At 42.5% G+C, this 16,224-nt stretch overlaps 1 protein-coding gene across 3 annotated transcripts in view; it reads left to right on the top strand.

The window, feature by feature from the left end:
- Positions 1 to 16,224, top strand: part of PLCH1 (phospholipase C eta 1) — a 167,527-nt gene that overhangs the window by 69,831 nt on the left and 81,472 nt on the right. The gene's annotated exons all lie outside the window — the stretch shown is intronic.

Here is a 16,224-nt window from a genome sequence, read left to right as displayed (position 1 = left end):
CCCCCTTACCTGCCCAGGCTTCCCGCGAATTAAATGTTCGCGGGAAGCAGGGGAGGGGGCGGAGTTGGGGCGGGGGAGGGGGCGGGGCTGGGGGCGGGGCCAGGGCCCCGTGGAGTGTCCTCCTTTTGGAGGCACAAAATATGGTAACCCTACTGGTATAAATAAGACATATTGATGGTAGTGAAAGGAGATTCAGGCCCATGCATAGGTGGTGGGTGACAGCGGGTGGCTTAGTCTCCCCCCAACCCCAGTCTGTCTCTGCCACAGTGTAGTGCTGCCAGAGCATTCCAGAGCATTGCTCCAGCACCTCATATACAGGACAGATCTAAGCTCTGGCACTTCAAAAATAGCCCCAGCACCCTCGCTGCCTGCCCGCTTGAGGGGATTCTCTTCCTAAGTTGCTAGTGGACTCAGTCATTTTGTACTTTTTCTGCTTCCTCAATGAATGAAACACCCTCAAACTGCTTTCAGGTGGGCCTTGCAAATGTTTCCAGCATGGATACATGTGATTACTAACTTAGGACATTTGCCCAGCTTTAATGAGGATTTTATGAATTTTACAAAACTGTGAGTTCTTGTCTATCTTGTTTTCATGGACTTCTAAGCAGGTTTGATTAAATACAGTGGAAGAGGCTTAATGGAAGGTTGTACAAAGGATTGGAAGAATTGTTGCAGAATGAATTTAAAAAACTGACTGATAAAAACTAGTCCTGTACAGATAAGGTTACCAGTGAGATTCCTTTGGGACTGTTTCTGAGGTCTTTGGTTTTTTGTTACATAATCAACAAGAGACAGGGATAACAATCAACAAACAATTTGATGATATCAGTAGTAAGCTGCATTATGTTCTAGATATTAGTGCTGTTCTATGGGATTTAGATAAAATGTGCTCTTTGGAGGAAAAGTAGCAAATGGCATTTAATGGGACTGCGGTAAGTGCAAAGTTAGAGCATACTGGCAGTGCAGAAATAGCTGCAAAATAGTATGATGGGCATATAACACAAAAATTGAAAGAAGTTTCTTTATCAAGTGAATATGTTTTTGCAGTGACAACCACAATGTCTGATGGTTTGCAATGTGGAGCCTGAGTTTCATAATGGCTCCCCATGAAAACAGAGGAAGCTTTGCTTTTTATTTACAAATTTCTACAGTGCCCATGACAGTGGATGCAAAGCTGTAATGTGCCTGGCTGTTGTTGATGCTGGAAAACAGTTTGCATATATAATCCCTACTTTTCATACGCTGATCACTTCCCAAAACATTCCCTTTTGGGATAACATTCCTCCTTCTTAGTCATTGCTCAAGGTTGTTTTTTGGTTTGAAGTTTTGAGCAAAATGACCTTCAGCCATTTTGGAGTTGAGAAGATAAAACAAAACACGATGTTCCAAAGGTTAAAAAAATTCTAATCTGATTTTTCTAAAAACAAGAGACTGGAAAAGTGTCTGTGTGCGCAAGGCATTGTTCTGAGATTCAGCGGATCTGGACACAATGACTGGCTCTGTGGCCTTGGGCAAGTCTCTTAACCTCTCTATGCCTCAGTCCCCCGAGAGTAACAGGGGGTGATATTAATAATTATCTTTGTCCGTCTTGTCCATTTAGATTGCAAGTCCTTTGTCTGTGTTTTACCATGTGTATAGCACCTAACACAGGGGTGGGCAAACTTTTTGGCCTGAGGGACACATTTGGGTGGGGAAATTGCATGCAGGGCCATGAATGTAAGGCTGGGGCAAGGGGTTGGGGTGTGGGAGGAGTTCAGGGTGCAGGAGGGGGCTCAGGGCTGGGGGTTGAGGAGTGGGTGTGGAGTGTGGGAGGGGGATCGGGGCTCAGGGCAAGGGGGTTGGGGTGAAGGAGAGGGTACGGAGTGTGGGAGGGGGCTCAGGGCGAAGGGTTGGGGTGCAGGGAGGGTTGGGTGCGGCAGGGGGCTCAGGGCAGGGGGTTGGGGTACAGGGTGGCAGCGGTGCGCAGGGGCAAGGGCCGGCAGGGAGCCTGTCTAAGCCCCACTGCACCAAGGGGCTGGCAATCCCGCAGGCCAGATCCAAAGCCCTGATGGGCAGGATCCGGCCTGCGGCCCGTAGTTTGCCCATCCCTGGCCTAACACAATGGGGTCCTGATCTCTAGTTTTACATGTTACTGTTATAGAAACATAATTTTAAGGCCTAACACAATGGGGCCCTGATTTTAGGTGCTACTGTTATACAAATAATCAGAACATAATTGAATGTTGAAAAATGGCATGATCCAGATTCAATAATATCAGGGATTAATTTGGCCCTTTGCTTGATTTGGGTTAAAAACAATTTACAAATATGAAAGATACATGAGGGCTCTGCTACGATTCATTTTAGAAGTGTCTAATGCTGTCACTATGCCTTTTTCTGCCTAGCTTGAGTAGATGGTTGGGAATGGTGGGAAATGTATCTCTTCCCCATCCAATTTACCACAAGGAGGTGTGAATGTCAATGTCTAGGGCCCTGTTAACCTTAGAGAAATTTGCATTAATGTAAGATATAGTTGCAATGATACAAACCTCTAATGTGGATGTGCTGCATAAATGTAAACCGGGGTTAAACTGGGGATGACTTAATCACCCTACTATTCATCAGTGCAGTGTTTGCACTAGTGTAGCCACATTGGTGTAGTTACACTGGTGCAAATTTCTCTAAGGGTTTATCTATATGTAAAATGCTGCTCTAACTATGCCAATACAGCTAAAGGAGAAAAACAATCAACAAACAAAACCTCCCCCTCCAGTGTGGATGCAGTTCATATCGGTAAAGCTTATTCCAATTCGGAAAACAAAATAAGCAATACCAAACACCTTAATACTAGTATAAGTGCACGTACACTAGGACTTTTATCCATATAGCTATGTCAGCAAAACATCACACCCTTAACTGACGGAGTTATATTTGTAAAACTTAAGTGTAGACCAGGCTTCATTGTGGTATGTTATCACTGCAGAGTTAACCTGGGCTCTTACTCAGTGGTAACCCTGCTCCTGTCCACACACAAAAACCTCTCATCTGAGCGTTAGTGTTGCGTTCAGCCCTGGGTAACTGACCAGTCTTGGGATATAGGCAAAAGCTTGAGTGATGCTTTACCTCATGCCGGTAACACACCCACTTTGCAGTGAGGACGCAGGCTAAACTACTCCAGTGCTGATAGTCCTTCAGTGTCTTCCCACAATTCCCCCATGGCACCCAAAAGAACAGACAATTCACTGGGGAAGAGCCATATAGAGCAGTGCTGCAGCACAAAGAACCATGGGACATGCCCCCAGAAATGAAATCCACACACATGGGTGCGTGCAGCAGCAGTGAAGACGCTAACTCGAGCAGGGCTTTGCAATGTGGCTGCTCACACCTAGACTAACACAAGCCAAGTGCTCAGACCCCTGTGCCAATCACCTTGGGTTAGCTCTGCAGTAAAGACATACCCATCAAGAGGCCCTAACTGGGACAATTTCAGTATTAATATTATTAAACAGGATATTTTTCATTCTTGTTTTTTTAAAAGAAAAAGAAACGTAGTTTGGAAAATAAATACTGACGCCTGACAATATTGAGTTGACATATGCCTGCAGCCCCAAAAACCAGGACATACAAAAGTAAAGCAGAGTAGAGCAGAGCTGACATTGCTATCAGAAATGTAATTTCTGCATTTTGTGACTGTTTGTGGTTTTAACTTCACAGCTCTAATGTTGCATTAATGGGGTTTTCTACTTTTCATTTAAAAATACAGTTTTATATCCTCTTTCATAATTATACTTCCCATTGTTTGGTAGTGCTCTTTATAGCTCTCCTAATCTTTTGTTCCATCAGACAATTGTAACATTAATAATTCCATAAAAACTAGGCATAACAGTAAGCCTCCTTTTTTAGCTTTTGGATTGTGATTTTAAATGTTGTTGTTGTTGTTTTGTTTTAAAGAAACTTAAATTTCATGGACCCCCTCCTCTCCCCCAAGAAAAAGCAGTTTTGTGGTCAATATAGTATAAAGTAAATTCGTATTCTTAATTATTGGAGAGGTAATCACTGATAAATACTAGATTGCAGGACTGAAGCTAATGGAAGAGTTGTGTGTATATTTATTAGCTTTATGAATGCATACATCTTACTGCATTTCATTTTCAAGGACCACTTAAGGGTTAATTGTCCAAACGTGACACATTGGTAAGCAACAATTGCGCAAATTCATCCTTTGGAAACAAATTGGCCTTAACCGCAGCACTGAAATTGAGTTGAATAGCTCATTATTTAAGAGCCAGATACTATGCCACCCCTACTCACATTGAGTAGTTAATTACTCCATGAGTAGTTCCACTGAGGTCACTGGAACTACTAGAGGAGTAAGGTACTATTCAGTGGTAGTGTTGGAAAATCTCTGGATTTTATTTAGAGTTCTGGGATATTTGGTGTTTTCCTTAAATCTCTACCTCCAGGAGTCATGTGCTTACATGAGAATCTCAGCTTTCATTAAGAAAAAAAAGTGCATTTCTAATCTTCATGGTTGAACAGGAAAGCTTGAAAACGAATCCTAAAGGCCAAAACATCAGATAAATAATATGAACCAAACATTTATTATTCTTTAAATCTCATGATTAAGTCAATCTCTTAATTTTTGCGGGGCCTGACCAATGCATTTTTAGTGTTTGGCATAGTCATATGGGTAACTAAAGAATGGCAGAATCAGGTCCTTATGTTCTATGTAACCCTAATATCCTAAATCTGGATTTCATTTTAAATTTCATACTATTCCCATTATTATACTGTGTTCTAAATCAATGTATAGTAGCAATTATAAGAGTCTGATTATAGTTGTATAATCATGCCTAAAGATGGTCCTCCCAAAAACCGTGCTTTGTCCTGCCAACCTTGCTCATGTGATGGTCCCATTCACTTACATAGGAAAGAGCCTGTAGGACAGAAACATTTTGGGCCCTTGTTAGATGTTTTGTGCTCTTGCTGTGTGCTGCGGCAGAGGATGGTGGAGACAGGAGAGTAGCACAAGGAACCCTTTGTTTTCAGTAAGTTCTCCACAGTGTTACTCAACATTCGAACCTGCTGTGTGCAACCTACAGTCACACAATAGGAGTCAAAGTCAAGGGAAGTCCACAGCACAGGTGCTTATCTTAAGATTTCACTCATGATGTCAGGAAGGTTTATTTCATTAGAACTGGAGCAAAACTGAGTTTTGTTGTTGTTTCATAAGATTTGGTTACATATGACTTAGGGAATTGTTTTAAGTTAATTTGAATATTATGCAATATAAGATGCTTTATAAAAGATTTACAGTGAAAATCTTTATGTAATGCTACATATTGCAGAATGTTAATTTAAGGCCTCATTGTGATTAGCCCTCAGGTGGCTACAGAGATGGGAGGGATGTGGCTGCCACATGGGTCAATTATTGTTATTGTCCTTGCAATCACAGGGGCACAGAGGCTGCTATAGGGCCACAGAGGCTTCCCTGGGGAAGCGTGGTGTTCCAGGGTAGCACTACCGCCCCTCGTCCTCTTTCTCCTCCTGGCTACAATAAGCCCAGAAGCAAGAGTCTAGGAAAGTTGGCCACCAGTTCAATATATGCTTAGGGTAGAGGTCAGCTGCCACCTATGCCCATGTTCTCCTTATTGGAAGGACAATCCTCTGTACTCCGCATGGAGTGGAGGCTCATGGGACAAGGCCAAAAAAGGCAGGTTTAGGGCTTGATCCTGCACCCATTGAGGCCAATGGCAAAATTCCTGATGAGTTAGGGAAAAAGTTTCAAAAGCACCTATGTCACTTGGGAGATTAAGTTCCATTTTCAAAAGTGATTTAGGCACTTAGGAGCCAAAGTGTCTTTGAAAACTCGTACATAGTGGGACTTAGGTGCCTTTTGAAATGGGTCATAGATCCTAAGTCACTTAGGCTCTTAAACATTTTATCTTTAGTCCCTGATCTGGTTCCCACTGAAGTTAATGTCAGAATTCCTATTGCCTTCAATGGGAGCAAGACCCGTCTTTTAAATAGAAGCAGGATCTGGGCCCTTGGAGGCACAGAGCTAAGTAATAAATAATTTTCCTCTCCCTATGCTACTACGTGATCCTTTATAGGCAAAGGAGGGGAATGTGTTTTTAAATGAGATGTGAAAAAGAAATCAGGCTGAAAAGGCACTGAAACTGGTAAAACGGGGAAAACCCTGGGTTTGATGACAAGATTTTACATAACACTATTGGCAACAGATGGCTTCACCCCAAAGGGCTGGGGGAAGGAGTCAAGTCATTGGAAATTAAAAAAAAAAATGCAGCTTAAATTGTTTACTTTCGGATTACGTTAGATTAAGTTAAAGGTTAAGAGAGGCTTTCAGTGAAGGGGCTGCATGGGGTAGAAAATGAAGCCGTGGTGGGGCTGCCAGTTTTTAAGACTGAGGGAAACCCCGAAAACATGATTTCAGTGTTGGTCGTAGCATGCAGCAGATGGGGGTGTTACAGGAAGTAGCGTGTGCACATTCGTAGTAAGAAGCAGTCATATCCAGTGTTCAGCTGTTATTGCTTTTTATGGAAGGAGCCTATCTGCTCTATGTATGAAGTGGCTGCCACATTTCATTTTAAATAAACAAGCTCTTCGGGATAGGGGCTCTTTCTTTACCTGATGTAAAGTGCCATGGGCACCAATGCACCATATAAATCAGAATAAAATACATATTTTTAAAAAGATTGAGTGGGCAGGAAAAGCATTTTAAAATCCCAATATTTTTGAACCACATCAACTAAAAAGTTCCTGTGTAATTTAAATAATTTTGAAACAAAACAAATAATGGCAGACATGTAAGTTGAGCTTGTTAAATCAGATGACTTATGAACTGCTGAAAAACAGGGTTTATATTAGAAATGGCTGATGATGAGTAACTATAACAGTAACTTTATCTGAGTGACTCAATATAGGGCTTGATGCTAAACTATTTGTAGTTTATGAAAGGTCTGATTTGATGAAGGGATAAATTAGAACTGGGTTATATGGAAGGTAGTGTCAGCTGATGTTGGGTGGATTAGAATGCTTTTTGAACGTAAGGCCGCGTATAGATAGTGCTCAGAGTTTCAGCTTAGTGTTCCCAGTTCAGCAGCTTTGATTTATTCAGCAGAGGGAAGCAGTGTTTGTCAGGTGGAATAAATATCATCAGCCTATGTACAAGCTTTCAAGTAACATCTGGACTCCTGTCGTGATCAAATGGCTTCCCTCCTGGCATCTGAGATGTACCATGTGGTAGGAAGTGTAGCTACTTCACAGAGATGCCGGCTGGCACAAATGGGTTTGTACCTGGTTTAGAGTTTAATACCTGAAGTACCTTTGAAAAGAATTAGAGGATGTGCATATTGTTGAGAGTGTTGGTTGCAGCTGTGATAATTATTGTAGCAGATGTTGCCGGTGCTCTGATCTATTTTGCTTTATGAGATTATTTGAAAAAAGACATAATGTTGTATGATCAGTTTGGGTATAGAAATGAAATAGATGTAATTTAAATGGCAAATAACATCCCAATTGTCTTCTAAATATTAACAGATGTTTTTGCATTATTCATTGTTTAAATTTCAATATTTCCTCTTTTCAGAAATTCTTTGCATTCAGAATTACTATTTTCAATTACTGTGTAAATGTTCTCATTCTACTTTTATAAAATATGTGGTCTTTGATATTTATTTTTTATCTTGATGCAAGACCTTTGTTACATCAGATTTTATGTCACTGGATTTTTTAAAATGTTCGTTCAGTTCCAGGTTTAAATAGCCTATAGCTGGTTTTTCTAAAGTTGAAAACCATGTGTAAATGAGGAATATTTGCATAAGCTAGAATACAGCTTAATGTACTTGCCTGGCCTTCTTGAATCCTAATGGTGAGTGACTGTTAAGTCTTGGTTCTGCTTTTGTATAAGCCTTGGATCTACTGATTTGTTCATGCTGTTCACAAAACAAAACATAGTTCTGCATGTAATTGTAAGACTTCTTGTGATGAACCTGAGTAAACAGTTAAGCGCCAGTCAATACAATATCTGAATATTGTGTGTGTGTGTGTAGTTTTGAGTGTAAATATTAAAGTTCTGAAATTAATCACTCTCTGTTAACTTTGCACAATGGTTGATTTTTTGTTAATACTTAACACAATAATCTAATAATGATGATCATAGTCTGGTTATAAAGAATCTTTTCTACTCTCTGATTAGTAGACTGTCAAAAGCAAGTTCTCAAAACCTTTTAAACCAATAGGGGTTTTTACAGTTATCAGTTTTTCTTTGCTTCCTTTTAATTTGAAATTAAAACTTTATAGCTTGTTTGCAATGCATTATATTAATGTTTTATTTGCATTTCCAGATACAACAAACTATATCATCTTCTACTGATAACATTAAATCCCTTCTCAGCAATACAGAAATTAAGTTATAAGTGAGAATCCATTTTCAAACATCATAAAAATGCATTCCTAGCCCTTTCTCATCCCCTAGAATTTTTTTTCTATAATGGAAAAATGTCTTTACTTTCTTAAAAAATTAGCACACCTCTTCATTGGAGAGTAATTTTATCCTTTCTTCTAGGATTGCTATATAGCAAAAGTAGCACACCCATTCCAGAATTGGTAGTTTATCTAGAGTAGCCTACCACTCAAAAAACACTTGATTATCTAGAACAGTAAACTCACCACAGAAAAGTTTGTTTCCTTAAAGCAGCATTCCTTTTCTAAAATCAGTTGCTCTTTTAGAGTAGTAGATCCTTTCCCAAATAGCCTATTTAGTTACGGGAGCATACCTCTTCCATATGTCAATTTATCGATAACAGCATTCCTGAGTTCCCTGTTTCTCTAGTGCTTCATTCTTAGGCATGCGCCTTTATTGGATGCCTGTATCCTATTCAGTTTTTATTGAAGGGTGTAAGTTCTGTTTTGCTTGTTTAAAAGATTATAATTAGCATATTCAAAAGCCAACTTGGATAAAAGGATTTTGATCATTTGGTGTGTATTATTAAATACACAGCGGCAAAGAAGGGAATGGTTTCCTACAGTTAAATCCCAATGGGTATTTGAGAAGGATGGGATTTTCTTCACCATGTGGGTCTCTTTAAAATGGATTATTTCTGTGCAGTAAACAGCTGAAGGGAAAATATAATGGACTAGTGTTGTAGCCCCTTTGCCACTTTTAGGGTATGTCTACACTGGAAACTTCAAAGCGCTGCTGTGGGAACACTCCCACGGCAGCTCTTTGAAGTGCGAGTGTGGTCGTGCGTGAGCGTTGGGAGAGAACTCTCCCAGCGCTCCTGGTAATCCACCTCCACGAGGGGATTAGCCCAGCGTTCGGAGGCTGTCTACACTAGCACTTTAAAGCGCTCAAACTTGCTGCGCTCAGGGGGGTGATTTTTTTCACCCCCCCAAGCCAACAAGTTAGAGCGCTATAAAATGTAAGTGTAGACAAGCCCTTAGTGTTTGCCTTTTGATATGATTTGCTTGAAACTGTACTACTCCAACTAGAAAAGTTGCCTAGGATTAGTGATGGCATTTGATAAATGGGTGGGAAATGGAAGATGTGGTTGGAATAGGATTTCTTCATCTCTTTAATTTATTTCTCTCTGAAGTAGATAACGAGGGATGAGATTCTGCCCTCAGTTACACCTATTCAGACCCATTGAAGTAAATGTGCTAGATTCCTAACTTAGTTACACTTGTGTCTATTTCAGTATGTGTGTGTGACGGGTTGCTCCACTCACTGCTAGGATGGCACCTCCTCCTGGCCGTTCTGGGGATTAGCTCCGCCACATCAACACCCCTTCCCACAGATGCACACTGTCTCTGTCAGCCTGCGGCCCCTCTCTTGCTCCAGGAACCACAGTGTCTTCTTTGTGACTCAGGCCTCTCACCAGGTCACTCAGCATTCCCAAGTTCCAGGGTATAGTCCTTCAAAGCCTCTGTCACTCCCACAATGACCCAGGCCATCTTCCAGTTCTCTGCCCCGCAAGTGCCAGTTCCCCAGTGGTGGGTAGGGGAACCCGGGTCCACCCTCTACTCCAGGTTCCAGCCCAAGGACCCTTCAAGGTCTGCTCAGTCCCCAACCTTGCTGCTTACTCCCTGGGTTGCTTCCTACCCCACATTCCATAGCCTCTCTTCTCCACCCTGCTCTCTTCCAGGTACACCCTGCCTCTGGGCCAGGCTCCAGGGTCCTACTCTTTTCCCTGTTCTCTCCTTCCCTCTCTACTAAGCAGAGAGTGACCACAAACTTCCTCCTGGATCCCTTGCTGCTGCCAGCTTCCTGGATTTATACTAGCCCAGCCCACTCTGCTCAAGTGAGTGGCTTCCTTGTGAATAAGGCTCTCCACCCAGCCTATATCTCCCTGGTTTCCTGCTTAATAGGTTAATGGGCTATCTGGTCTCCATGAATCCCTTCAGGGCACGTGTGGGGTGGACACCCCATCACAGTGTGTGAGTAAGAATTATTCATGTGGGTAGGAGTGGTTGGATTAGATCCTTTGTGGGTCTAATTTAGTTCTGAAATCTCTCTGGAAATATGAGTTTACTGTGGTTCTCAATTGGAAGAGTGATATTGTACAACTGTTAAGGCAGTGGTAACCTTGAAGATGAACTACAAAGCAAAAAACAATGTTGTCTCATCTCTGCACCCTTTTTCTACCTTTTTGATGTATAACATTGTCCTCAAAACTTTTTTCTGCTTCTTTTTCATTAGGACATTAGGTCCTCACTTCCCCTCTCCCCAGACCTTAGCAAGATCTGCAGCATATGTAGTATGAATTCCAGTTCAAACTCTCCTCCAGCTGAGCCATAGAAAATCCAAGGGCTTGTCTATATGAGAAAGTTTTACTGGTGTAACAAATAGTTTTTTAAACTGATATATCAACCTTTGGAAAAGGCAGTATGGAGAGTTGTATTTCAGTCCAAGCTTGGTTTGTGATTAGGTAAGCCTGCTCCTAGGCTAAAGCTAAACTGCAGTAAGCCACTTGAAATCAGAGTGTCAGCACAGTCTTTTGCACTGGTTAAATTATTTCTGTTTAAATTCACACCTTACGTTCTAGCGATGCAACTTTCTCAAGTAGAAAAACCCTAAGAGAGAATCTCTTCCTGTGCAAAATTTGGTGCTCACATTTAGTAGGGATGAACCTGAGCTCAAACAATCTTGGACACTGGGGAAGATTGGATTTGAATTCAATTCCAAAAAGAGTGAGTTCAGGCCCATCACTAGTATATAGAGAATCAGACCTCAAAGATTGTCCTTTGCTTAATAATTGCCTAATCATTTATGCAAAACTAATGTATTATTTTTAGTATACAGTGGCCTATTCCTGTTCCAGATCATGTCTCCCCTTTACTGATTTGTCTCTTCCTCCAGCTTCTAAAGGCTTGTCTGCACAGGAAAGTTGTACCAGTACAAGGAAGGGTGTGAATTAAACCACTATAGTTATACTTGTATAACTCCCCAGGTGGACACTCTTTTTAAGGTATAAAATGACCCTTTTCCAGTTTAGCTTATGTTGCTTTGGAAGTGGAAGCCACTTTTATTCCAGAGGGAGTGATTAGAGGTGTCTGCAGCATGCATAGACATACCTGAGCTAGCTTTGATCTAGCTAGCTTGAGTAACAATAGCAGTGAAACAGCAGGGTTGGCAACAAGGGCTAGAAGCCAAAGTATGTAACCAAGGTCCTGGACATGTTTGTACTCCAACAGCTAACCTGTGCTGTCGCCCACGCTGCCACAACTTCACTGCTATTGTTTTCAAGCTAGCTAAATCAAAGCTCGCTTGGGTATGTCTATGTTCTGCACTCACAAACCTTATTGCAGTGTAGACATACCCTGCAAAAGTGTCCACATAGGTTAACTACACTGGTATAATTATATAGGTATAACTCTAAAAATCTCCCATGTCGGAAAACCTTAAGGTAATAGGGTTTGGAGTTTAAAATCTGAATCTGGTACTGTGTTGTTTACCGTTCACCAGGCTTATCTCCCAGAAGAGAAGGGAAAATAAATGTTTGTAAAAGTGGAGCCCACTGTCAGCATGCTTCTGCATTTCTGTGCAGCTCACACCGAGTCCCCTCCTCCACCAAGACAGTACAGTCAACAGAAACATACTACTTCAGATTCAGCTCTTAAACAGGAAAATTATCATGGGGTCTGACACTGGACTCACAAGCAAAGGGCTTTGTATGTGGGAGCAGTGGGAGAGCTGGGGAGGATGGACTTTTCACTTCTATGCTAGAAGTAGAGCCTGGGACACCATCCTGACCATGGCCAGCTGATATTTGCTTTGGGAAGGTGTCACTCACCACACTGGCGCCTCCTGCTGGCCGTTTCAGGAATTAGCTCTAGTCAGCAGGTGTGCCCTCCGGTGGGAGTGGTTCTCCCAGCCTCGTCTCCGCCTGCAGACCCACCGCAGTTCCAGTCTCACTGCCTCTGCTTTGTGGCACAGTCCTCCGGCCATGTCACAATCTGGGTTCCCTCATTCTGGGGGACTCCTTCCGCACCAGTCTAGCTGCTCTTTGCAGTGGCTTGGCAGTCCATAGCCTGGCCGCTTCTTCAGTGGCAAGTCGGGGGAGAAAACCTGGCCCGCCCACTACTCTGGGTCCCAGCCCAGGGACTTAGTAAACAACAGCTTCTCACTGCCCCTCCTTTCTTTCTCCACCAGTGTCTCAACCCCCTGGGCCACTTCTCCGCAGCCCCAGCACCTTCAGCTCCTTCGCCCTCTTTCCAGGGCCTTGGGCCTGCAACTCCTAGCAGCCCTGTTGACAGTGCTAGTCTCTGTAGCCCTCTAGCCAGTCCCCTCCCTTGGGCTTCCTGCAGCACAGTCACTTGTTCTGGCCTGCAGCTTCCTTTTATAGGGGCCAACTGGGCCCTGATTGGCTGGTCCAGCCACCGTCCTAACTGGCTACAGCCACTACCCTAATTGGCTGTTTCCTTGCAGCCTTCCAGCCTTTAACCCTATCAGAGCCAGTGCGGAGCAGATGCCCCGTCGCAGAAGGAGCAGTGAACTTGTCTACCTTTACTCATGAGTTTGTGGCCATGTGGATCTGTGTTGTGGGGACACGCAGGCCACATTTACACCTTTGAGCTGAGTTGCAAATCCCCACCTTGGAGAACTCGGATGTGCCAATGTGTTCTGGAATCCTCCTTCCTGGCGTCTCCGCTGCTGCTGGAAAACCACAACTTGTAAGCTGCTTTAAGCCCGTCGTTAGGTGCTTAGGACATTGCACGATTTGACTCACAGAGAAAAGAAATCGCTAATGTCGCAGGAAGAGGAGCGGAAGTGTGCATTAATCCTTGCTGCTGTATTGAGGAGAATGTTGGAGCAAGGAGTGGAGGAAGGAGGATAAAGGGAGCAGTAAGGAGGGAAGCTCAGGTGCAGCTCTGGAACAGGCAGACTGTAGAAGGAAGCAAGTTCCTAGCGGTAGCTGGAAGATGAAGCTAGAGTGCTTTAACTATGAGGAAAAGGAGACGCTTGGATTCATTATAGATGAGGGAGCAAAGTAGATGGAAATGTAGTCAGAGCAAGCAGAGAGCAAGCATTCTTGACCACTGCATTATACAAGCTGGGGAAGGGAGGGATGAGAACAGGGTAGAAAAGAGGAGGCTATGGTTATCAAGGCAAAAAATCATCGCTGTAGAAGTATCCATAATGCTTGGCTGGAGAGGTAGATGGAAACTATCAGAGCAGGTACTAGAGTTTTGGCAGTAGGAATAGAGGAGAGAGGATGAAATTTAGAATTACTTTAAAGAGAAAAGTGACAGTGTCTAATAAGGGTAAGTGTGTAAGAGGAAAAGGAAAGATTACATGGTCATAATTCCACTCAGGGTTCTAGTGGGACCCAGAACCAGAAGAGATAAGCTAGAAGGGTTTGTGTGCCCATTAGAACATAATCCTGGAACTATAGCTTTGTCACTGAAAATTTGCTTTTAGATTCAATTTTTTTATGTACCATCACCACCACCTCTACTGTTAATATTGTGAATGATAACATGGATCTGAAAATAAAATCCAATTTACAGAAAATATATGTGGAACAACAGTAAATTAAAATATATTTTCCTTCACTATACTGTTGTTGATTTATTAACTTTTCCCTCTCCTCATTTGTTGTGAAGTCAAAAGTGCTTGACATTTTGACAGCTGAATGTTATTGTTCTGTGGGGAGAAGCTAGCCAGAAAAAAAAATCATATTCAGCCCTGTCTTTCACTGCCTTTGAATGGCACCCTCCTTTCTCTTTTAGGCCATTGTTATTCCTGTCAGAAGATTCCCATTGCTGACAGATACACTGTCACCCACATAAATTGTGGTGGCCCAGTGAGGTCACATCTGTGAATTCCGAGAAATCTTTTTCCAAATTGCACTTTTCATATACAGCATTAAAACCCTGTACTGGATAATGCACACATTTGTTTGCTTCCAGGAGGGAAACTATGCAACCTTGCAGAATGGAGACTACAAGAGTTAGAATGGGTCCTTTTTATTCTTCACCCAGGGCAGCAATTACAGATATGTAGGTAGAGTACATTGTAGAGTACTCCAGTCAAAAAATGGAAGGCGAGGAGATGATTGATTAATATACATGAAACTGAATGAGGAAACTCCAAATAATTTCTTCTCTTTTCCAATGCCCTTTGTTGAATTTTACATTGAAGCTATAGACAAGTCAGCTAGATTGCTAAAATGTCAGTGTTCCCTCTATCTAGAATTGAAAGACAAGAGACAACAGGTGGATTCGGAGAGGGGGAGTACAAGGAAACAATTTCCTCCAACCCTCCATTACCACTCAGTCTTATCTGAATTGAATTTCAGCAAGCCAGCCCTCATGGAGGTCCCATTCTCAACCGGACACTGCCGCCTCAAGATTCATAATAATGTCATGACATAACTGAGTGTCATTGGCTCACTATACTTCATACTTTAAAGCTACTCTAACCGGGAAGGCATAGAGCTGACGTACCCATCTCTGTTCCACCACTCCTCACAGCCCCTGATGGAGGTGGCTGGGAGGAAGGGAGCAAGGCTAGAGCATTAGAATGCTGCTCTTTTGGGGGCATATCCAGCCAGAATCATCCAGGATCTTGGAGCCACAAATGGATCTTTGTGGTCTCTCCTGCGTAGTTGCTCCCAGTGCACATTGGGAGAAGCAGATGACAGAGCCCAAAGTACCAGGCAATGGAGAATCAGGCCTCATGTTTCTGGTAGATTTTCCTTAGACTGAAGAGTACTGAGGGCTAGTCTACACTACCTGCCCGGATTGGCGGGTAGAAATCAATCTTTCGGGGATCGATTTATCATGTCTATCTAGACGGATAAATCGATCCCCGAATCGACGCGCGTACTCCCACCTCGTCAGGAGGAGTAAGCGCCGTCAACGGGGGAACGGTCGATTTGCCGCCGTCCTCACAGCAGGGTAAGTCGAATAGGATATGTCTAATTCAGCTATGCTATTCGCGTAGCTGATTTTGCGTATCTTAAATCGATTACCCCTCCCCCCCCAGTGTAGACCTAGCCTGAGACTGCTTTAATTTGCTCTGGGAATGAAACTGCCCCCTGGTGTTGGGAGAGCACAAAGGAGTTATAAAGCGAGCTTGCATCCCAGACTCCTTGGATCCTGTGCTGAGCACAGCTCATCTGGAGCTGAGAATCAGGTCCTACGTCCTGTGCTGTTTTGTGAGTAGATGTGCTACTTTGTCTTCTCCTTCTGAGAAATAAGGGTAAATACCCAAGTTAATGCAGTGGGAATTTGTTGAAAGAAAAATGACTGTTTTTAATGTTCCATTTTCAGAAAGGCTTTCTATTAGCATAATCGAAGCAGCATTTCAGAAAATAATGGGATACCATTAGTGTTCATTTGTGATTACAAAGATAAGGAAGAGGCATGCTTGGAATTTATTGTCTTGCAGAAAAATAAAAAAAATGGTTTGTATGAGACACTTGAAGATGATCTTTTGCAGTAGTCACATATACAATTTCAATGAGACATTGTGTCCAACTCTGCCTTTTTTTGTGTAATTTTTTTTAAGTGCAGACTTGTGTGCTGTAGTGCTCAGGTATTTTGTGACATTTGTGCCCTGACACAAGAATATTGGTTTGATGGATGAATACCGGTGGCTGAGTCAGTTTGAAAAGCAAATAAAGGTAATCCTACAATGTTTGTTGGGTTCTTTAGGTTGCTATGGATTGGCTATTTGTAGAGATGAAACATCTGTAGTATAGCTGAAATATCCCTGTT

This window comes from Trachemys scripta, chromosome 9 (genome assembly GCF_013100865.1).
Source record: "Trachemys scripta elegans isolate TJP31775 chromosome 9, CAS_Tse_1.0, whole genome shotgun sequence".
Lineage (NCBI taxonomy): Eukaryota > Metazoa > Chordata > Testudines > Emydidae > Trachemys > Trachemys scripta.
The sequence above is the reverse complement of the archived record's forward strand: the minus strand, read 5'-3'. Positions and strand labels throughout refer to the sequence as shown.